Source organism: Saccopteryx bilineata, chromosome 4, assembly GCF_036850765.1.
Source record: "Saccopteryx bilineata isolate mSacBil1 chromosome 4, mSacBil1_pri_phased_curated, whole genome shotgun sequence".
Classification (NCBI taxonomy): domain Eukaryota; kingdom Metazoa; phylum Chordata; class Mammalia; order Chiroptera; family Emballonuridae; genus Saccopteryx; species Saccopteryx bilineata.
The window spans coordinates 246,073,056-246,096,104 of record NC_089493.1 but is presented as its reverse complement, the minus strand read 5'-3'; the positions used below and the strand labels follow the sequence as shown (position 1 = coordinate 246,096,104).

The 23,049-nt window shown below is 43.1% G+C and overlaps 1 protein-coding gene and 1 non-coding gene across 10 annotated transcripts in view; one reads left to right on the top strand and one right to left on the bottom strand.

Annotated features, from left to right (window-relative positions):
* Nucleotides 1–23,049, top strand: part of SEMA6A (semaphorin 6A) — a 132,664-nt gene that overhangs the window by 34,560 nt on the left and 75,055 nt on the right. The window contains exon 1 of one of the 9 annotated variants that reach the window (XM_066274133.1): nt 4,859–4,945. The exons of 6 other annotated variants lie outside the window; for them this stretch is intronic. The gene's annotated coding sequence lies outside the window, so the exon portion shown is untranslated. Of the gene's footprint in view, nt 1–4,858; nt 5,028–6,984; nt 7,113–23,049 lie in introns of those variants that run through there. 2 more of the 9 variants (XM_066274131.1, XM_066274134.1) reach the window with 2 other exon arrangements.
* On the bottom strand, nt 589–695 carry LOC136336936 (U6 spliceosomal RNA). Its single transcript, XR_010731670.1, has one exon. It is a non-coding gene; the product is annotated as a U6 spliceosomal RNA (small nuclear RNA).

Genomic DNA, 23,049 nt, shown 5'->3' with positions numbered 1-23,049 from the left:
ACCTGTGGTATAAATTTGAATTCGGATTCTGAATATCTGAAGTGCACGGACAGTGATCATCGCTGATCAGCATTTTGTGTAGCCAGGCCAGCATGTCATTCTACTGTTTGTGTGTCTCCTCTCCACCCCTACCACCTATCATTAATGATCCATATGAATGTTATCAAGCATTTGCAGCCTGAGAAAGACATGGTCCAGATCTGCCTCCTTTATTTTACCCCAGTTAGTATCAAGTGGGGCAGAATAATCTCCCCTATAAGTCATTTATGTTTCATCAGCATAATCATTATCATGGTGGTGAGTTTTATTGTCTTGGGGTGGATCGAGAGCTTTGACATCAGTTCAGCATTGCTAATGGAAAATATTACTTGCACAAGACTTTTTCCTGTCTGCATTCAGCCATGCAGAAACATACTGTCATCTAAGTGCCAGGAGATGCTGATCTGAAGTAGAAGCTGTTGGCTGGTAACTGGTACCAGTATAATGAGAAAATACGCCAAGGAGGAAACAAGTGAAAAATGATAGTTTAGGCCACGATTTCTCTCTCTCTCTCTCTCTTGCTTTTTTTTTTTTTTTTTTTTTTTTTTTTTTAATATGGAACGCTTCATGAATTTGCATGTCATCCTTGCGCAGGGGCCATGATAATCTTCTCTGTATTGTTCCAATTTTAGTATATGTGCTGCTGAAGCGAGCACTCTCTCTTGCTTTTGACATTAGGTATGTAACATGCATACACACAACATCAGTCTCCATGGAATATGGGGGATGCCTGATTACAAAGCAAAGTGAAAATCTTGGGGCAAAACTCAGTGCAGCTGCATGTGCCACCCCTTATCTTGCCAAATCATGGATCCGACGGAGAGGGAGCACAGTGACATGTGGGGATGATGGGGGAGTTCATTTCTTCTCCATTTCAGAGTATGACAAGGGGCCAGTAGAAGTGACATGAAACAGAAGCGACAGTCCCAAACCAGGAATCACTGTGAACTCCTGAAGCAGGAACTTCTCCAGGGATAGCGACGTCCGATGGCGACTGCACACAGGCAGGGCCAGAAAGCTGCCTCGTGCTACAGAGTTTATAATGATGGCAGACCTGTTTTACCATAATAACTTTACTTGCCTACTTTAAAAGTGGTGCTTAAAATGATTGTGAATCAAAAGCATGATAATGGATACTTTTCTCAATTAAAAGATACATAATGTACATCTCAGTATAATAATACCTACATGGTCTGAAAACAATAAGTATTTGAAAACTGTGTCATTTCTAAAGAAAATATCAGACTAAGCATATAAAAAAGATCAATCTTTCACCTAACCAAAAAGTTACAGTGTGAGACAAGGAGTTTTATAAAAATACGCAGTTTAGCAAAAGGAAAATAAGAGGAAATGAAATTGTGATAGAAAGACTTACCCGAACAATGAGATCAGAAAATTTTCAAGAACACTGACCATACTAAAAATTAACCTGACGAAGCAATATCATGCATTCTATACCTAGTGTTAGCTTAAGACACATTGGAAAGAATAATTAATATGACTGATGGCCTAAATAATTAAAATCTTATTTAAGAATGAAGAGGTTAAGTAATTCTAGGACAGAAGTAAATTAAAAACTAAAACAAAATGTATGGACTTCAAAGACCTGTAACTCATTTCATCGGTCCATCTACCCCTGATAAAAATGGTGTGAACAATTCTAGTGGTGAAATCAAGTTATTGAAGGAAATCCATCAGTTATTTTATGTTTATGTGTGATCTGAGGGGAATTAATCAGGGACAAGTTAAAGGAGAGCCTTACTAAGATGTCTTGCAAGGAAAAGTACGTGGTTACCATGTTACAGTACTGGCAGCCACTTCGGAGTATAACTTAAGAGTATGGACAGCAACTGCACGCACTGCCCACCCTGGCTGCAGTGGTACAACAATTCTTGCAAGCAATGACTATCAATAATTTGTTTTGCTTTCAGATTGCAAAACAGAATTCTTTTTGTAGTTTATCGGATTATGTGCATATTCAATAGTCTACAGATTTTTAAAGCCTTAGAATTAAGAATATGTGACATATATTCCAGGAAAGAAACCAAAAACAAAAACTATGGAAGCAACCCAGTATCACCTCCAGCTTTAGGAAGCAGAACTACCTACCATATAATGCTTGCTCAATCATCACAACTAAACCCCCCGCCCCCAACAAAAAGTTGTCTTGTGCTGAGGAAAGAAATGCTGTTGGTTCTCACTTCCAGAGGTGGGGTCATTGGTGTGTGGTACATGAGGATAAGATATAGATGGAAAAAATGGCACTTTCTACACAGTCATGCACTGTTTAACGAAGGGGATACCTCCTGAGAAATGTGTCATTAGGTGATTCATGCTTGTACAAACACCACAGAATGTACTTACACAAGCCTAGATGGAATAGCCTGCTACACACCTACGTTTATGGTTTTAGCACCATCATAGATGACGTCTGTCATTGAACAATTTGTCATTATGTGGCTTACGACTATATAATGAAGAAAGCTCTGCTTGACTGCAGAACACAATTGAAATTGTTACTTTCTTAGTTGTTATGAATGATTTTCCATAAAAAAAAAATTACTGGCAACTCCAAAATTAATCTAAGCCTATGAAAAGTAGCTATTAAGTAGTATATTCTAACCTATATAACAGATTAAATATGTTAATAGAGAGAAGCATTACAAACTGTTGTTGAGAGCAACAACACACCTAACACTGACTGGCCTTCCAGTCCTCTGACCAGAACTGTACTGAGGACTCGTGGACAATGATGATGCTGCAAGAACTCTGAGAAACATGGAGAACAAGGGACGTGAGAATGACTGTTACCCCCGCACTCCGGGTGGCAGCACACCACACGCGTGTGGCTGACATCTCAGGACAGAGAGTGGCACTGCACTTGGTCATCCAAGTTAATTACTTCAGGGCACCCACCAGTCAAGAAGGAAAATAAAAAATTAGATGCCCGGCAATACGTTATTTTGAGAGGATAAAATGCTTTTATGAAGAAACAACCAACGCCTACTACTAACATTGGAAAAAACAAACTCAAACCATTGAGGCCAAGTAGATGGATAAGAGGCATAATATCCACCTGTGGAGACAGCAGGCTATAGTATTATTCCTACAAACCATGTAGCCCTGTTATTAAGAGCACATAAAAGAATTAAATGTTTTGTATGTGTGACCTTACCTGCATTTATTCCCCATATACTTCCTTATTTTTTATATCCCCTCTGTTATTTTTTATTTTCAAAACATTAAAATTGCACAGAAGGTGAAATGCCACTATTGCTACTACTAATAGTAACAGTAACCAACACTTCTTTAGTGCTGGCTACATGTTCACTTAATCTGGGAAGCAACGCCAAGGACATGTGTTCCTATTATTCCTATTAGTTCATTCAGTTGAGATTCTAAATAGGAAAGGAATTTTTCCCTAGGTCACAAAACTGGAAAAGAGGGCTAGGGGTTCAAGCCCAGGATGGACTGATGGCAACACCCACAACCTGGTCTCCCCTGACACTAAACACTGCTTCACAGGCAGCGCAGTGTGGGAGCACCAGGACAGTCTCCTAAAAGGGGGTTAAGAGCTTGTTTATTTATGAAGTATCTGTGTTTTTGGACAAGTCACTTAACCTCTCCAGAACAATAGGTTGCTTCTCTATAGCCTGAAGTATTAGATTAGATGTTCTTCCAGCTCTGTGAGTCTGGTTTCAATTACTGCCCTTTCGAGAAATGCATTTATGAATACATTATGAATAAATGGCCCAGGACAGTTGGCTCAGTTGTAGAGCATCGGCCTGGCATGTGTAAGTCCCAGGTTCAATTCCCAGCCAGGGCACACAGAACCACCTATCTGCTTCTCCACCTTTCCCCCTCTCCTTTCTATCTCTCTCTTCCCCTCCCACAGCCAAGGCTCCTCTGGAGCCTAGTTGGCCAGGCCCTAAGGATGGCTCCATGGCCTCTGCCTCAGGAGCTAGAATGGCTCTGGTTGCAATGGAGCAATGCCCCAGATGGGTAGAGCTCTGCCCCCTGGTGGGCATACCGGGTGGATCTCGGTCAGGTGCATGTGGGAGTCTGTATCTCTGCCTCCCCACTTCTCACTTCAGAAAAAAAACCCAAAAAAACATTATGAATAAATGTTATAGTTTCCTATTGAGAGATTTCTGAGAGTGAATGAGTGAGTGTGAGGCTGTTGCCAAAAGATTCCCATCAAAGACACAGGAGTCAAAATACTTGAAGCTGCTTCTGGCTAGGTAGGTGTTCTAAACACTAGGCTGCTCTCATTGTGAACTTGATTTTAAGCAACACCTACATTTTCCCCCCACAAATGCTAATACATTGTCTATCTTGCCTCTCCTAATACCCCATGAGTCCTAAACTTGGAGCCAGAAAAGTACTGCCTTTGTAAAGCACAAAAGAACACCAGTTTTGTGGTTTTGTTGTTTTTGGGTTGTTTTTTTCTGAAATCACACGAGCTCTGAATAAAAAGCTCCTCTACCATTCAGAGGCCGCCTGCATTGTGCAGCTGTTCCTTGACTGCTGAGAACCTCTCGCGGCTGACAGCGCAGTACCTGAAGGAAACAGTGCACATGGGGCTTATTCAGGAGTTGCAGGACCTGGGATTTCTGCCAGTGCCCCCTGAAAGACTGGTCAAACCGTGATAAGCATATTGCAGTTTGTGGTTGTTTCATGTTGTTTGCCTGCCAGCGTTTGTTTCACAATTTATTGCAATGATGTCGTCCAAGCATGCTGGCACGTAGCAGCTTTTTCTTTTCCTGTTTTGGTCCCACCTCCGTGATGTGTACAGTGAGACTTTGATTGGTCATAGTCCACTCCGAGTTAGCAATGCATCACTGTGGACCGAGTTCCCATGACTCTGGCTTCCTAGGACAATGTCTCTTTCTTCACCAAGCTGATGGTAAATATCTGGTCAGCTTCATCTATTTAAAACCAGCCAAGCAGGAATCCCAGTGCTGGGGAGAAGATTCTTTTGTTGGTTTGTAAGTAAACAATGGACTCCACTCTTCCTAACTAAAATTAAATTCCAATCACTCTTAAAATAACACCAAAGAACTAATCTAATTGCATTGGGGGGCGGAGACACAGAGGGAGATGAAGGCAATTTTACTGGTACTGGTAGCTGCTTCACCGCTCTGTTTAAAATGTGTCTTCTAATTTATAGTCCTAGAGAACTTTTTTATGCAGCAGAAATTAGGACGATCCTTACAGGCAGATAGAGCTGGGTGAACTAAAAGCTAGGTGGGCATCTTTATCTGAAATCATTTCCTTTTGGGAAAATAGGATTCAGTTGATTGAGGTTTTTTGGGGTAGGTATTTAACATTCTTAGTGTTTTTAAAAATGCCTAAAAGCTAAACAGCTGTGCCAAATGACTAGCACACCTCTTGCTTTAGACTGCTATAGAGATTGCTGCTTGCCAGGCCTGGTACAGGAGAGTCTGGAGTCATGGAAAATCCAGGGAGGGGGTGTAATTTTTTACAGAATCACTTCTAGGAGGAATCTGTCTGAAGCAGAAGCTCCACTCCTGTAGTTACAACATGACCTATTTAAAAGCTGAACGTTTGTGGAAAGGTGCTGCATAATTCCAACCTCTCCCTCAGCTCACCAGCCCCTGGCACGAGCAGGACGTCAGCGTGAAAGGAGACGCTTCCCGGCTCCAGGGGAACTGCCGCTGATGGGCTGCTGCTGCTTGTAATTTCCCTCAGGCTGACAGCAGCCTCCTTTCCTAAGGTCTACATCCCCATCTGAGACCCGAGACATCGTCAGCCCAATGACCCTGCCTTTCTGATGGGCTACAAAGTCAGTATGAACTGTGATATTACCTTGATCACAGTTTCTAACAGTTCAGAATCCAAAGATCACATGCCTATCGAGAAACTCCTGCCGCTCACTCAGCTGTGCTCACAACGACTTCCTTATGCCCCTGCGCCTTTTGCTCATCACTGCAATTTCTGTTCGCCTCCGCCCAGAGCCTCCCTGTCTTCTTCCCCTGCCCATCCGTCCGCTGTAAAGCCAGCTCTGTGTTTGTGCAGACTTGCACTTCTGCACCCACGTGCTGCCCAGCTACCCTGTTTCCGGCCAGGTCAATGACCTTATCACTTGGTCTAATTTTAGCTTCCCTCGCTGGGAACCCCCCCCCCCCCCCCCCTGCCATGGTGAGGCTGACTTCTCCTTTGCACTCTGCACTCCTCTCAGCTGTGCTGGGGCTGTCCCATCGCCAGGGCACCCCCTTACAGGCCACCCTAAGTCACTTTTCCTAACACAAGGTCTGTGGCTTTCTTTAGCCCCTCATTTTGTTATAGAAAGACATACATTTATATTATGCTGGGTACTTTTCCCCTCCAGGCTAAGCGGCCTGATTTATGTATATGTAAAGATGAGTAAGGCATTTCAAATGCATAGAAAGCTTGAAATGTGAATTTCTTCAGTTCTCTATTGAATTGTGTCTCTGGTTAGGTTTCTGCAGTCCCTCTAGAAAGACCCTCTGTTGTAAAAGTATAGTCTTCATTTGTTCCTTCAGTCGTGCAATGACTATGATACAGGGTTCAGCCCTGGGTGTTTAGTGGTGAATAAAAAGGACACGACACAAAAATTCATGGGGCTCATGGCCGAGTGGAGGCAAAAGATAATTAACCAGTAAATATGCAAGTACATCTACCATTGCAGCCTGTGGTTACTGGTCACTAGCATGAAAGGAAAGAACAGGGTGCCGTGAAAAAGAGCCGGTGGTGAGGAGGGGGTGTCAGGAACCCCAGAGATAAGGTCTCTTCACGAAGGTAACTGAACGAGGACCTGTAGGAGGACGCAGGGCCAGCCAGGGGAAGTCTGGGGGGAGCTCCGTCTAGTAGAGGGAACCTCAGGGCAAGAAAGAATTCTAGGGTATTGAGCACCCAACGACAGAGTGGCTGGAGTGTGCTAACGGAGGGCCGGGCTGGGGGCCAGTTTGGGGAAGTCACAGGCTGCTCCGAGGGCCCGGGAAGCCGTGAAGGGGAGTGATGAGATCTGACTTATGTTCTGTACACAAGAAATTCGGCAAAACAGTGGTGGCAGCAGACATGGAGAGAAGGTAAGGAATTTTAGCTGTATTTCAGAAGAATCAACAAGGCCTGCTGAGATAAAGCCGTTGCGCTTAGTGGCCAGCCACTGATGCCCTTGGCAAGAGCAGTGTTGGGGACTTACAGGAGGAGGGAAACAGCTGTGGAGTGGATGGAGGGTTAGGAAGGAAGTGCCACAGCTCTACTCACCTTGCAAGGTGTTTGGCAACGAGGAAGGACTTTGCCTTTAAGGGAAGGAGAAAGGTAGAGGGAGAAAGGTTTGTTTGGAGAAACAAAACAAACACGTTTACCAGCAGGACACTGGATTGGGAGCGAATGAAACTACCAAAGAAGAGGCAACGAGATGGGTGCTCTCAGGAGCGGTGGAGAGAATGATCTTGAACACAGGTGAAGAAGTGGGTCAGCCTCTGCCCACGTGGATGCCAGGGGAGACTGGAGGTGGAGGAAGGAAAGGCGAGGGCGGATGGCCTCTTGGCCTCTGTATTTTCCGCCGAGCAGGAAGTTAGGCCTCAGTTTAGGGAAGGGAACGAGCGAGCGTAGTAAGGGTTTGGAATTCTAGCTGCCTCATCAGTCCAGAGAGGGGCTGCTTTCAACCAAGAGAAAGGACTGAAGAGCGGTTAGCAGCGCTGCTAAATTTGTGTCGAAGCCCTTCCAAGCAGCTAGGTACAATTTTTCTCTAGCAGTGCTGCCTCACTCCACAGGAAAATGTGCTGATGTACTTTGGAAAGATTTTCAATAACAAGGGCTTCCTAAATAACTTTCAGTTTAACCAGGACATCGTTCAACCAGAACCTCCATCCCCCAAGGATTCCAGTTAGTCAGTTTTATTGAAACATGTCAGCATTGAAAAACGCAGAAGGCAGCTAAGTAGGACAGACTAAAAAGGTGTCAGAAATCCCCCATCTGTGCAGAGCGACAATGGCAGCTCTCCTCAATGGCTCACCGTTTCAGACTTGATTGCACAGCAGCGTCATGGGTTAAAAAAAAGAAAAACACCCCAGAAGGGAATGGGCAGCGCAGACTAGGGTGCATTCATGGTGTTCCAGGCCATGTGTGATGAGTTGCTCATGGACGGCATTTTGAAATGTTCGCTTCGGAATGAGCCGATAGCTTTGCATAGCTTGAGTGAACAGTTAAAGGGACTCAAATGGCCAAAACGTTACCAAATAGGTGCCTTCTAGGATTTATTTGAAAACAATTCTGCGAGAATGTGTACAGTGCACACACAGGGCCAAGCCAAGGTGTGTCTGTGAGCTGTTGGCAGAGGGCATGGAGAAACCTGATCCTGCACTTTGTAAATTATAAACTGTTTACACCTGTCATCTCTGTCTGGGTCTCGGCTAATGACACTTTAACAATAGGCTTATGTGTGACTGAGTGCTAAGAGCCAGGGTTTCAAAGCACCCACATCCGAAAGCATTGCTATTGATGGCTACTGGAGTCTGCGGGAAAGTAACAAGCACAGTGACATAGGTGAGGGAGGGCTTTCACCAGCAGATTGTGGATATTTTTAGAAGGATTGCCTTTGGAAATGTCTCCAGTGGATCAAGAGGGCCTTTCCACAAGTTGATTGGGCCCCAGGCATGCAAGCTATACCATCCAGAGGAACTCGAATGCCTCTGAGACACTAACATCCAGGTCCCACAATTCCAACTGGAAGGCAGGCTTTAGTATATGATATTCAAGTCACTGAGTCATGTCCATCTGGCCCAGGAAGTTGTGGTGGGAATGGTGGTTTAAAAAAAAAAAAAAAAAGGACTTTGCTGCCCCTTTTCTCTATCGCAAACCCTCCCCATTCTCAGACGAGATCGGGCGCATTCAGGGTGGTATGGCCGTAGACACCCTCCCCATTCTCATCCCAACCCCGGACCTCTAGTATGATGCCCTGCATGCGGGCACTGATGAAAATGTTCAGTGAATTTGAGATTTAGGAAATGACTATAATTAAAGAGCAGTGTACACAATAATTAAGAATGTGGGCTTTGGAGCCAACTTGCCCAGGGATGAAATCCCTGCTGCCCCGCTTGCTGCTGTATGACCGGAGGAAGTCTCCTCACCTGCAAAATGGGCAAATAATAGGATGTTTTCAATGTGTTGTGAAGAGTAAATGAATCATTACACACAAAGGGTTAGCTCTGAGCTTGATGCATGGTAAATACACAATAAAATGTTATTATTTTGCAAAAATAAGTTACTCCTAGGCAGAGAGAGACAGCCCTTCTGAAAATATAGCACCTAAAATAAGGCAAGCAGGTAATTTTGGTTACTGATTAAGATCTTCTAAGTTTTACATTTTTAGTAGCTTAATTTTAAAGGTGAACATTTTAGATCAATATGGGTTTTTAATTTTCAGAAGGAAGGGGCTTTAAATAAAATTGCATGTACTTTTATTTTATTTAAAAAAACATTCTGAATCTTTTAAAAAGTAAGTTAAACTTCTAAAATATTTTTTCCTCTAAAAAAACCCCCATATTATGTTGGTTTTTGGAAACCCATTAACATCTGTATTTATTCATTTTAGAAAGGAGAGAGAGAGGGAAAGAGAGAGAGGAGAGAGACAGAGAGAAGGGAGGGAGGAGCAGGAAGCATCAACTCCCATATGTGCCTTGACCAGGCAAGCCCAGGGTTCCGAACCAGCGACCTCAGCATTTCCAGGTCGACGCTTTATCCACTACGCCACCACAGGTCAGTAACATCTGGATTGCAAAATTTCAGTTCTTAATACAGTTTGGAACCACTGAATTACAATTTTTTAACTTCCCAGAACTCATAGAATTCTGATGTAACATGGGAAAGGACATTTATCTTTTCAGCTGAATGAAAATGAAACCTATAATGTTTTAGGGAATAAAAGAAAAATACAAATTAAAAATTAAAACTATGTATAACATTATACCTATAGGTATAATACTGGAATTTGTACAGTTACCCCGTGTATATTGGTCTTTTCCAATTATTGGAAAAGTGCCTTTTATATTAAAATGAAAGTAATGTAAACAGTGGTTATTTTCACTCTAAGCTACTTAAGATTTACAACATTTAGTTCAAATGGATGTTTGTGGGGCCATATTGAATTATACTCGCCTTCTGATTAGGAAAACAAAACACAGCACTCCAGGAAAGAAGAAAATGCTGGTCACATTTGCTCACTTAATCCCTACTTTTAGACCATAAAACAGCTGTCTCTCAAGATTCTAAAATAACTGGTTGAAATATAAAGTATTTGATTAATCACTATTCATACTAAGTAGGTTGTTTCTTCACAGTGACCAGATTCCTTTTGTTTTTGTTGTTGTTTCAATGCCTGAGGTTAATAACACCTGAGACACTGCCTACATGTCCACCCAGTACTGGCAGGGCCTTGGCTTATTATTATGCCAGTTTCACAATCAGAATCCATTAATTAATTTAACATACCCGGAGAAAAACTCATTTGTCTCCTTTAATGTGTTTCACAGTCAAAGTGACACAGGGTCGGGCGTTATCTGGTGGAGAGGGACAGTGAAATGAAAGTCCCTGGGTACCAGCCATTCACCACAGCAGAATGGATGATTATCAGGCTGCATATAATTATAGAGCCACAGCCGGCCCCCACAATATACGGGCTATCTGTCTGCCTAGCACAAAGGTTTAGATCCTTCATTTGGTGCTCGCCAGAATATCTATAAAGTAAGTGGTCACGCATTTTTGTATACCATCAATCACAACTTACGTAGGCAACTGCTGCTGTTTGCATTTTGGAAGCTTGGCAGCTGTTAAGCTTCTGCCTAGTTTTCAGAAAGAAAGATAGGATGCAGGTCTTCGGAAAGGCTTTTAGTGGCAGAATGATGACACCTGCCAGGATCCTATTGCAGGCTCATTAGCTGAGTGGATATTTGAGCCTAGTCAAAGATACACTCATATACAAAGTCATCTTTTTCATTAAGCTAATTCACCTGAGCTGGCTTTCCTGATAATCAACTGCTTCTACAGTGTCAGCTCCACTCTGCAGAGACAAATGAGGATTGGGGGGTGGGGCAAGAGGTACTGGCCAGCCGGGCACTGGGGTCTATGTGGTAGTGCTTTTCTTTAATTGGGCACTTCCAGAATATCCACATCATATTCGCAAGCAAGGGAGAAACATGGCAGGGAGTTGACAAAGATTTGTTACGAGGATGAAGTTGGAAAATGCAAAAGAGATTGTGTGCTACGTTAATCAGTTAATCACGTAAAGTAGTATCCAATTGTTAAGAAAGGAAATGAGGAGAGGAAAAGGAAGCTGGCAGTAAGGGATCCACGTTTGTTGATACGGTGTTTAACCTCTTGTGATCCTGGAGAGTGTAAATTGCTCTACAGCTAGACTCACTGCAATGATATGACTTAAAGGAAGTTATATCTGCAATTTAGATCCCACAAGGAGGTGTTAAAGGAAAATCTGCATTTCCCCTCCCCATCCCTCTTTTTGTTCTCTAAGTTGCCTCTGTTCATTTTTAATAAGCCTTTGCTTTGTTGGTATTTAGTCTTGAGTGTTATTAAATTAATGGCACTTAAGTGGGACTTCAGCCTGTTAGATTGATTAGTTAAGAGCTATTTGGTTGTTAAAATTTAATCTTATCTAAGGTTTTGTGGTCTCATAGTTAGTTGACTTTTAACTGAAAGTTCTTACTGGCTTTTCGGGCCGTGCTGTTACCTCTGCCTTAAAACGAATAATTAGACTTCATTAAAATCAACTGGTTTGACAGAGACATGAAACCGTGTATGGTACCTAGCACCAAGCGAGAACATCAGCTCTTAGGAAGGAGATAAGAATCCTTTCTCCAACCTCATTTATAATTTCACCTCTCATGGCCTCCTGGGTATAAAAGATCCCTTTCTGAAACTTATATTTCCCCACATGTAATATAAAAGCCCATATATTTCCTTGCATTAACTCATCAGAAACGGTTTTATTTAGTAAAATCCAAGTCCATTTGTTTAATTTGGCAATACTCATCTTCTGGCCACATTCAATTTGTTTGTTTTATCTAGCATTTTAAAAGATCCAACTCCACCCATTTTTAGGGCAGAAATGTTCAGTTACTTAGTTCTAATGACAAAATATTTAAAGCCAAGTATGAATTATGAAGAATTAATCTCTGTCTGAATTGCCATTTTGTTGGTAGGAACTTTAAGTAACAACTTAAACTTCATTGTCAGAAGTCGATAACTTAAATATCATCATCTTCACACCTGGGGGAATCGGGCCAGCTGCCTCTCTCCCAGTTCTTATTTCATTGTCCATATAATTGAATAGAAAACCTATTCCAATGCAATATTGAGGTCACAGACTTAATAATACAGGACTCGGGGAATGCAAAATTTACTTTTCTCAAGATAACAATTTCTCCCATGTGCTGGGCATTACATGCACTTAAGCTGTACTTTCAGCAACATAACTAGGTCAGGGATTCATCAGATACGGAGGTGTTCATGTTACTATATGAACATCAGAGTCTTACATTTCCTGTACACAGCACTTCAAGAGCGTGTATTTGCAAGTACAAAGGCAAATGCTGTGTCAGTCTGCTGTGTATTACCAGGCCGTGTGCACCTAATCAAGTTTCTGAGGCCAGCAAGCCTTAAGGCCTTTAAAAAAGAAAGTCTGGTGCAATCTAGAGTAACCGCTTCAAAGATCCAGTCTGTTACAAAGTGAACTATATAAGTAAGTCTACACCTTTCTGGAAAAATTAAAACTGAGAATGTGTAGCAATTTTCCTTGGAGTACATATTTATCTGTACTGTATTTTACAGTTAGTTATTGACAGGTCTGTCTCCCCCATAAACTATAAATCCTGAGGACAGACTGTATATTCAATTATTCACTCACTGATCCATTTATTTATCCATCAAACATTTATTAGTCTTTGCCAGGTTCACTGTATAGTGTTATGGGCAGATTAGTAAACAGACAATGTCAGTTTGATTGTTATGATAGAGCCCTTTCATGTGGAAGAAAGGAGAGACATTAATGATTGACTGTCAGTGAGGATCAGGGAAGACCCCACTGAGGAGGTGCTGTTTGAATAGTGTGTTAAGGGAAGGGTAGGAATTCCTAAGACAGAAAAAAAGAATGGGATAGAGAAGTAGGGTGGGGTAGGGGATACCATTGGGGACAAAACCCAGAAGACCCCATACAGCACATTGCAAGATACTAAGGATCAGAGGAAGAGAAGCAAAAGAAAATCCAGTAAGAGCCATTCTTGCAAACTCCATCGATTCAACTGAATTGTGAGAACTTCTCAACTTGACTGTTAGGGACAGTTCACTGAAACGCTGGTGTGTACTATTAATCCTGGTCAGGCAGGCAGGAGAACCAAGGTGCGTGGGCAGGCTGCTCACCTAGGACTGCCAGGTGAGAAGATGTTAAAGACGTTTGAAGTGCTGCTTCCTTCCCAAGTTCTTGTATATCAACCATACCTCACCCTACTTCTGGCCACAGTGCCTTGTTCATCAATGCAGACTAATAAATGCTCGACTTTAATTGCTGGAAATAAGTGGAAGTGAAAGGGCCCCTCGTCTGGAGGTGTCGTCAGTGTAGCTGGGCAGAGAGATGTGAACCAAGTAGATATTGACTAAACCAGTGACCAGGAGCTGTTTCTCCTTCTCACATTGACATGGCCCTAAAAACGCATCATAAAAAGTGCGACTCTCCCTCCCTCAAAATAAATCATTTAAACATCCATGAATTTTTGGTTAAACACCAAACTGCGGTCACCCTTTTCTCAGGACGGCAGCTATGCATAAGTGAAACGAGGTGGGCAGCTCCAGTGCAGGACACAGAAAGCCATGGTCGGGGATGAAGGGGAAAGGGGAAAACTGAAATTACAATGAGGAAGGACTTTTACAAAATCCCGTATTTCCCCACATATAAGATGCACCCTTTTTCGAAAAATTTTGGGTCTAAAAACTGGGTGCGATGGTTGTAGTTTTGTTTGTTTTTTTACTAGCATTTCCCGCTTTTTCACACGGATAACAAGTTGTATGAATTTTATGATGAATAAAACTTGAGTTCAATAACTTTATGTAATACTTTTTTTTTCTTCAAATTTTGGGCCCCCAAATTAAGGTATGTCTTATACATGGGAGCAATTTATACGTGGGGAAATGAAGTAAGTGATATATAAGGATACAAAATTAAACATGAGCATACTTAAAGAGTTTCCAACCACCAACCATGAGTACAAAGGATACTGAGAAGAAAATGGAAGCTCCCATTTATAAGACACAACTTGATGGGCCAGGGGTCAGTAACTATCATATGAAGAGAAAGCATCATTATCTGACTTCACAGTCTAGACACCTCAGGTGTACAGCAACTGAATAACTAACCCAGGGCCACTTAGCCACTAAGGGGAGGAATTGGATGGAAACCCACTAGAATATAAACATGGAAGCAGAGACTCCTTTTGTTCACTGAGGAATCCTCGGTGCCTAGGCCATGTCTGGCACATAGTAGGTACTCAGTAAATATTTTCTGAAACAACCCAGACTTCAAAGCTTGTGTTTACAAAGTGGTCAGGGGCAACTTAGTCACAGAGAAGACAAACTTTTATACTTACTCCTGGGATAAAGAATTGCCTAGATAGGCAATTGGGCAGACATTCAGATGGGATAAATGAACTAACAGCAGTCAGAACAAATAAGGAAGATGAGTTAAGAGATAGAACTGCCTAGGTCTTTACCCAAAACATCTTTTCTTGTACTAGTAGAAAATGTTTCCCTTACCATTGAAACCATAGCTAAGACAAAGCATAGAACATTTGACCCCTAAAGAAAAGAATATCTTATAAAAATTAAGTGTGTGTGTGTGTGTGTGTGTGTGTGTGTACATACTCATACACACATTCTGTAGGAGGTTAAGAACCTGTGAAAGTAAATGGATATGTTGAAAGATGTCTTTAACCTCAACTCAGCATTTTCTAGGGGAAACGCTGTAATTACTGTTGTGTTTTTGGTGGTGACTGTTCATGATATTTTTAAAGGTCTGACAACTGCCCTCCTCATATTTATGTTTCTTGTTAGGGAGCCCAAGATTCCCAACTCTGGGCTTGTAATGAGGAAAGGAATACAATACAAATAGCATGAAAAGGAATATGAACTAGATATCACCAGAGAGACAAATCACATATTCTATGCTGCCTTAATTGGAAAATGGTTCTTTCACGGGGTTACTTTCTCTTTGGCTGAGATAATTAAGTCTGGGCTGACACCAGTGACCAGTACTGATGATGTATAGCCAGTTACTAACAATGCAGCAATCAGTAATCAAAATTTATATTTCCCAGGTTACCAGGGCACGATTGAAGAGAAAACCGTTTTTGATAAGGCTGTGAGAAAGGCTTCCTAACGCAGTCTTCACATGGCCTGCCCCCAACAGCATCTCGGTGGGTTAATTAGGCCTGCTCCATTTCAATTCTGTCATAAAAGAGAACATACCTATTGTCTGTGTTTACATTAAAAATACTTTGCAAGCCCTATGCTAGTACAGAAGTTTCTTCACGGCTCCCTGTAATTTTTAATGGATTAACTTATACTTTGTTAGTGGTTTGGCATGAGGGTAGGTGGGCACAAAATAAACTTAGATGTTTTAAAAGCCACTCCATGCAGCTGGCACAAGTACAAGCTTTTTGAATCATGATTAATTATCCCTGACTATAGCTGTAGGCATTGAAATGGAAGGGATTAGGATTGTAATTTTGATACTACTTCTGTTTATATCAGCGGTTCCTAAGCTTGTCTGCTCATAAGAATCACCTGGTGGGCTTAAGTCACAATTGCTGGGAGTGGGACACAGGCATTCTTAGTTTCTGAAGCTCTCCAGGTGACTCCAGCATGCAGGCAAGTTTGGAAACCATCAGTTTATACTCACAATGAGCTGTATTTTTGCATTAGGCTGTGGACAGAGCAGCATGTACTTACTGGCAGGGTGGTGAAAAGAGAGCACACGTGTGCATGGGCAGCACTTGCCTCCAAGGTTCAGTTTGGAGTTGAAATTGGAATTAGAAACTACTGTCTCCTACGCACCCCAGGGAGAGACTTCGGGCCCCAAGAAGAGGAGCATCCTGAGACTAACCTGCTGAGAGAAGCAACTTCTAAGTGGCTGAAAGGGACTCTGGGGAGAAGGGGAACTGAGGAAGGAAGAAAGGAGCCTTTGCCCCCCGGCAGCATCTCGCTCGAGACAGTCACTTGTAGCTCACCTCCCAGACAAGAAAGGCACTGGGATAGGAGGAAGGCCACGTTCCATCCATCACATCAGAATACAGCAGAGGCCTCTCCACGCAGTCCTCTTTGCACTTCTGAGAAGCCTTGTGTTCTCTTCAGCATGTCAGCCTGCCCTTTTCTCTGGGAGCCGTCCCTCTGCGATAATCCGAGGTGACCACCCCCGAACAGAACTCTCACTCGGGTTCTAAAAAGTGGGACTTCCTTCGGGAATGCATCAGAAGCAGCTTTTGTCCTTCCTTTGCCACGGGAGGCGAAGGCCAAGCAAGGGCAGCGACGCCAAGGAACGTCGGGTCAGGAGTCTGCCCAGGAATGAACGTACAAACAGAGGGATACAAGGTTCCCATGCACACACAGCACTGGAATCTTGTTTATGGAAAATCAAATAAAAAAAATATGAAGGGCATTAGCTTTGAGCTCTTCTGACTCTTTGTATTTGACTGCACTGCGCCCTGGCTCTCTTGAGTTTGTAACATTTTTATTTGACAGCTAATAAATTAGGCAGTGTTCACATGGCATGCGGGTGGGTTTACAGTGTTGTGCAAGCTACTGGCTGCCGTATACATCCATCTGCATCACAGATAAACTAAAGTTATCGCTACTGACACTCCCGTGTCTATAAACTTCCCTCCCTCTCGTCCTACGTTCCAGAACGTTACCATTGACGGAACATGGTGAAGGGACAGGAGCCGGGGAAACATAGAGGGAATTGGCAGGTATCAGGAGGCCTGAGTTCCCGGCTTGTCTCTAGAGACGCAGGTTTAAAGAAATTACTAGGTTTGTCTATTCCAAAAATTAAACACCACCCGCAAGGGGAAAAGAAATATAAAAGAGTACAGTGTAAAAAGCGAGCTTCTTTCCTACAGCTGACCTCCCGTCCTCCACCCTCAGAGACAGCCACTGTTACTAGCTGCTTCTATCGTGGGCTTAAAAAATGGTCACAATCGTTTTTTTTTTAAAAATCAGTCTTGGTTTGTATTTCAACATTCATTTTTTAAAAATGCCTCTTTTACAATCATTGTAGAGCTCAATGTGTGCTGGTACTTCAAAATACTCAAAGCCACTTAAATCAAAATCAACAACTATTTAACGAGTACTTCAATGTACAAGATGTTGCCTAAGCAAGCCATTTCTAACGAGGACCTTACATGTAGACATTCCGTATTTTTTCTGGTATATAATCAAAGAATCTAAACTTATGTCTTTGTTTTAAATCCTCTTCTCGGAAACAAGAGACCATCTCTTTTTTGTCCCCCATATCCAACCCCTCCTTCAATTTCTCCACCTTTCACACGTTCTCTCGTGTGAGCTTCTTCTTCAGCCCAGGCCTCTGGGTGGGTGGTTCGTTCTGGCCAGAGCGCTATCACTTGTACCTTCTTCCAGATGGATTGGATCAAGGATTTGATAGTCCCACAAGAAATAAAACTTCCTTAAATTGTGTAAGAAGAGGAGCTACAGTGCTCTCTGCTCAAAGACGGAAGGATGAGAGCTGGGCCATGACAAAGCAGACAACCCCACCCATGTACCCTCCGACGAGGGGGAACACCCACACTGTAGCCCAGGGGCATTCCGGGCTGACTGCACAGATGAGGGCCTCCGAGCCCCCTCCAGCTCCAGCCAGCAGCATCTGTATATCTTTTCTCCAGCTGGCTGGCCCAGCTGTTCTGATGTCAGGAGAAAGTTATGAGTCACTGGGAAGGGATTTGAGACAAGAGCGAAGTTAAATCATCTCTCGGGGTCTGTATGTCATTGGCAATTGAGCCTTAGTAACAAGCCAGTGGATGACATTCATCCCCAGGAAGGCCACACACCAGAGCTTAACTTTTGAATCCCACACTTGAATACCTTCTCTGGGCTTTGCAGAGGTGAGAAGAGCTAGGGCAGTGTGTACGCTGTATGTTCCCACCCAAAAAGCCTCTGGTCCTCATTTGGCTGTGACCATTTCTCTCCTTGCAAATACTTTTTGGCTACTGATCTATCACCTAGCCATGCTGGCCAGACTGGGATCCTGCAGTGAGACCTGGCCAAAGCCCGCGGACTTTCTCTTTAGTCCTTTGATCCCAGACGTGCTTTTTCATCAACAGAGCTGTATGGGCAGCTTCCAGCAAGGGCTTGAGTCAACAGCAGGATTTTGCTGGACCATCTATTGTTTCCCCCACTAAGCAGTGGTTTCTCGCTATGTAAGAGGAAGGACTTATCCGAGGACCCAAGAATCACAGGTAATCATATTCTCCACTGGACCTGAATCATTGGCTAAGTCTGCCCCACATCCAATGTCTGACTCCTATGGACAGAAGGAATTGCACTCATCTGGCCTCCCATACCCATTGGTAGGTCCATCCATATTTGTGTTACTGGGACTACTAAAAAGTTCCTCCTTATTTTGAGCAGAAATTATCTCCTTACAGTTTCTGCCCGCCCATTGATCTTAGTTCTGCCCTTAAAACTGTCTTCCAAATTGCGCATCAGATATCTGAAAATGCCTATCCTTGCCCCTCACATGTCCGCTCTTTGTTTTAACCCTGATTTGCCAGAAATTGTTCTGATGTTCTTTCTTGGAGTAGCACTTATTCTTACTCAGTGTTTGTGTGGAGTCCACTGTGTGGCAAGCTTTGTTCCAGAACGTGGAGATACAGTGATTAACAAGACAAACTTGCTCATATGAAGCTCCCATTCTAATGGAGCGGAGGGACAGACAAAAGCAAACAAGAACGGACATGTGCAAGTGTCAACAAGGGACGGACTACAGAAATTGAGGATAAAGTGATGGGGTGGAAAGGCATTGGGTTGTTTCAGGACTCAGGGAAGGCCTGTTTGAGGAAATGATATTTTAACTGCATTCTGCATGACAAAAGTGAGCTGGCTATAGGAACACTAGAGGGAGGGTGGGGGGAGATTATTCCAACTGGAGGAAACAGCAAATCCGCCAGACAAGAGGGCGAGCTAGGGGGCTGGAGCAGAGCGGGAAACAGTAGACAGGAACAAGATGGGGCACGGAGTAAGGTGATACATTTTGCACCCAGGATAGCAGGTTTCAACTTGGTTGTAAACACAGTAAGAAGCTACTAGAGAGTTTTATGCAGAAGAGGACATGATCTATGTTTCTAAAAAGATCATCAGCCGCTCTGTGGAGATTAAGTGGAAGGAGGGCCAAGTGGGTGGAGGGAAACTATCAGGAAGCTACTACAGTTATCTGAGCAGGTGCTGAGGGTGGGTGGGACGATCATAGGTAGCAGGCAGCATGTGGAGAGGTGGACAGATCTGGCATGTGTTTCGGTTGTAGGGTCAATATCTGGATGTTATCTCTCAGTCCTCTGAACTACTATAGTACGTATCTTCTTTTATGTTTATCTTGCTTTTTACATTGTTTGTAGCTAGCTGCTCCTGCACGGTCTCCCATCGTGGCATGGGGTCTCTCTACGGGCCCAGAACGCACGACAAAGCCCATGGCCTCGGTATCACTCACTGTCCCAGCAGAGCGCCTTCCCTGGTTGCACATAGTAGACTCAGCCATTTCTTGAGTGCTTGAATGGATGGGTGAATGAGGGAAGGACAACCACTAACAAAGATGGCTTCTCATTTTACTGAACAGTGAAAGTGAAGCCCCCGCTCAATGCCAACACGCTTGTGCAGTAAATTCTCGTGTCTCATGCTCTCACTGGTAACTGCCATGACATTGAAGAAGTAATTCAGGAAGTACAAAAACAATGCTCCTTTGGAGTTAGACTACTTGCAAAAAGTGGGACAATTAGTGATGGCTCTTAACCTTCAAGTGTACCTTTGGTGTGAGGGAGGAGGCGGCATTCTTAGGTCCCTCGGTTTCAGGGGGGAAAGCAGAGCTCAAGCCTGGGTAACCTCGCTCAGGCCCCATGAAGCGTCCTGCTCCCTCCTCATTGAAGATTCTGGACAAGCGTCAGCCTTCTTTCCTGTCTTAGTGTTGCTGGAGGAGGCTGATTAAATAGATATGTGAAGAGCACATCTGCTTATTCTTGCAGAACACTTCAGAACGACTTTTCTTTTTTTGCTCTTTGGAGCAATGAAGACTACGTTAACTGAACGGGAAGAGTATCGCTGGGGAAATCTGCCATTCGAAAAGAAGTTCATGCATTATTCCCTCTCCACATATTCCACAGACATGCTCTTTCTGTATCACTGCCCAGACCTTCAAGTCCCTACCAGTGAAACCCTGCCTGACCCTGATGGACCAGGTGATGTGTAGCATTCAAAGCCATTTATGCATTTCCTGCGCTCCCATTTCCTCCCCAGGATAGGCAAACACGTGTGTGCAGATATCCGTGTGCTCTCCGGGGTGACCAGCTGCCTGGGCGCCTCTGCTGGGCTGGGCATGGGTCTCACACTCACTTTCTCTTCGATTTATCGCCTCTCATTTGTCTGACCCTCAGCACTTTAATTTGGTTTCTGCTTGTCACACTCAAGCTTATTGGATAATTTCCCTTTTCCTCCTGATTCTGGTCTCTCTCACAGAGATTGTAATTACTGTGAATGTCTGCTGTGCTATTAATTATGGTAACTATGCTTTATTTATTTATTTATTTAGTTTTAGATTTAGGCGTTAATTGGCAATATCCATGTGCTGTTTCCCGCTGTCCCCCCCCCCCCCAGATAATTTGGATTTCTGCTATTAACCATTTACCTCCATTTTATCTCGAAGTTAAAACTGATTACCATTGTGCCTGATGACCAATGTCTGTCTTGTGAGAAAGAAATCAGAGGGGGACAGTCTGTGGAGAAGCCCCTCAGAGGAGAGGGATGAGACTATGTCTGCCTCTTCTGCCACCCTCAGGGGTACCAGCTGCCCTCCCAAGTTAGGCTTGAAATAAAAATTCATTTTATTAATGGCTCCTTCAACTTACTGGTATTAATTATGAAAAGACAGCTGCAGGTATTTGAAAAGTAAGGTTGCAGGTACATAGAACAAAACAGAGGACCAACCCACCAGCTGACCATTCCCTCTGATTATGAGGACTGGGAAAAGCAACCCCCAGGGCCATTCCCTGGGAGAGAGGACAGTTTCAGGCTGCAGACATCATGGACATTCGTTCGGAGAAGCCACCAGCAACTGCACAGAAAGCCTGTGACATCTCCACACCTGACGCTGAGAGGAAGGGGGCTGACCCACCTGAAGCTGGCTGTCGGATGGGAGGAAAATGAAGCACGGGCAGGCTGGGGTTGCTATACCAGTGAGGCGGCCGTCCGTGCTGCTGCTGCATGTCACCGCTTCCCCATGAGAAGCCTGTGATTGTCACTCCCTAGGCCACCTCTACTCTGAGAGCATCGCTTGTTTTGTGGAGGCCTTTTCTTATCAGTGACCCGTATGGACAAGAGCCTGGAACCCTGATATTATGAGCACAGGACAGGAAATTAAGACTAGATGACTCGGTCAGCAGTTCTTAATCTCTGAATTATTCTTGCAAGTAGAGTGTAAAATGAAATACTTTTTAAAAAATCAGATTATATTTTTTTAATTCTGTGAGACTCCCACTAGAGCATGGGACAATGAGAGAGGTCCTGCATTTAGGAAAACCAGTTGCTCCCGAGGATCTCCTTGCCCTTTGTTTTTTATCCTGTTTTTAATCTCTTCAGGGACAAAGGATGCAAGTGCCACAGTCTCTTCTTTGAACAGATTTGTTTTGGAGTTTAAATTTTTCAGATTTCAGAAGAGAAACATGGGACATCTATTCCTGAGGGGGCAGCATCCAGAAATCAAACTCAGTACTATTTTTGCAGTGAAATGAATACATATGCATCCTAAGAGTTGGATGAGAAAGGACTATAAGCGATCTCATGCCAGTTCAGGTCAAGTTTTGTCACAAAATGAATAAGAAAAACTTTTCAGGTTTTGGGGTTTGTTTTTGTTTTTTTGTAATTGCAAATAAGGGACTGTATTACCTGTATTTCCAAAACCAACTTGCTTCGTTCACATTTAGAGCAACAGAGAAAAACGAATCTTGTTTTTCTTTCAAACTTAAGGAAAAAAACAAGGAAGATTTTATTAAAAACAACTACTACCACCAAGAGTTCATCCATATGCCGACCACCTTCACCTCAATGAGTGAGTCTTTAAATTTGTTTCTGCATGGTGACCTTTAAGTCACCTATGTAAGGATCAAGTCATTAAGTGGCAGAGACATTTAAACAAACCCATTATTTCCTGGAAGTTAACCCTCACTGGCCTTAAGGAAACATATTTTCAGGATGTTTGAGAATAATAATTAATTTCAAGGGTAGGATTTCACATCCAAAATAAAGAAACATTTCAGGGAGTGTTAGCACTAGATTTGACTGGGAAGAGGCAGCCAGGGAGTGGTCCTCTTTCCATGTAAAGCGGGGCCGCCGAATGAGTAGCTCTTTATAGGTAAAGAACACGAACAAAGCCAATCAAGATATCCTTCATTTCAGGAAAACTTAGCAAGAAGTTTTCTACCAACTACAGTAATAAATTTAAGTAGGTTTAAATGTATGGGTTTGCAGTTTTCATCTGGGTCACAGGGTATCAAGCAAAGCTTCCCTTCCCCTTTAATAAATAAAAAGAATTTCCTAAAGATAATATAAGAAAATTGTGGAAATTTAAGAGGTAATGCTTCCATCTCATTTTTGTTATGTCTAGATATATACAACATACATACAGATAATCCTCTGTGGTTATAGATATTAGACTGATGATAAGCACCAGTCAGCAATACCATGCTT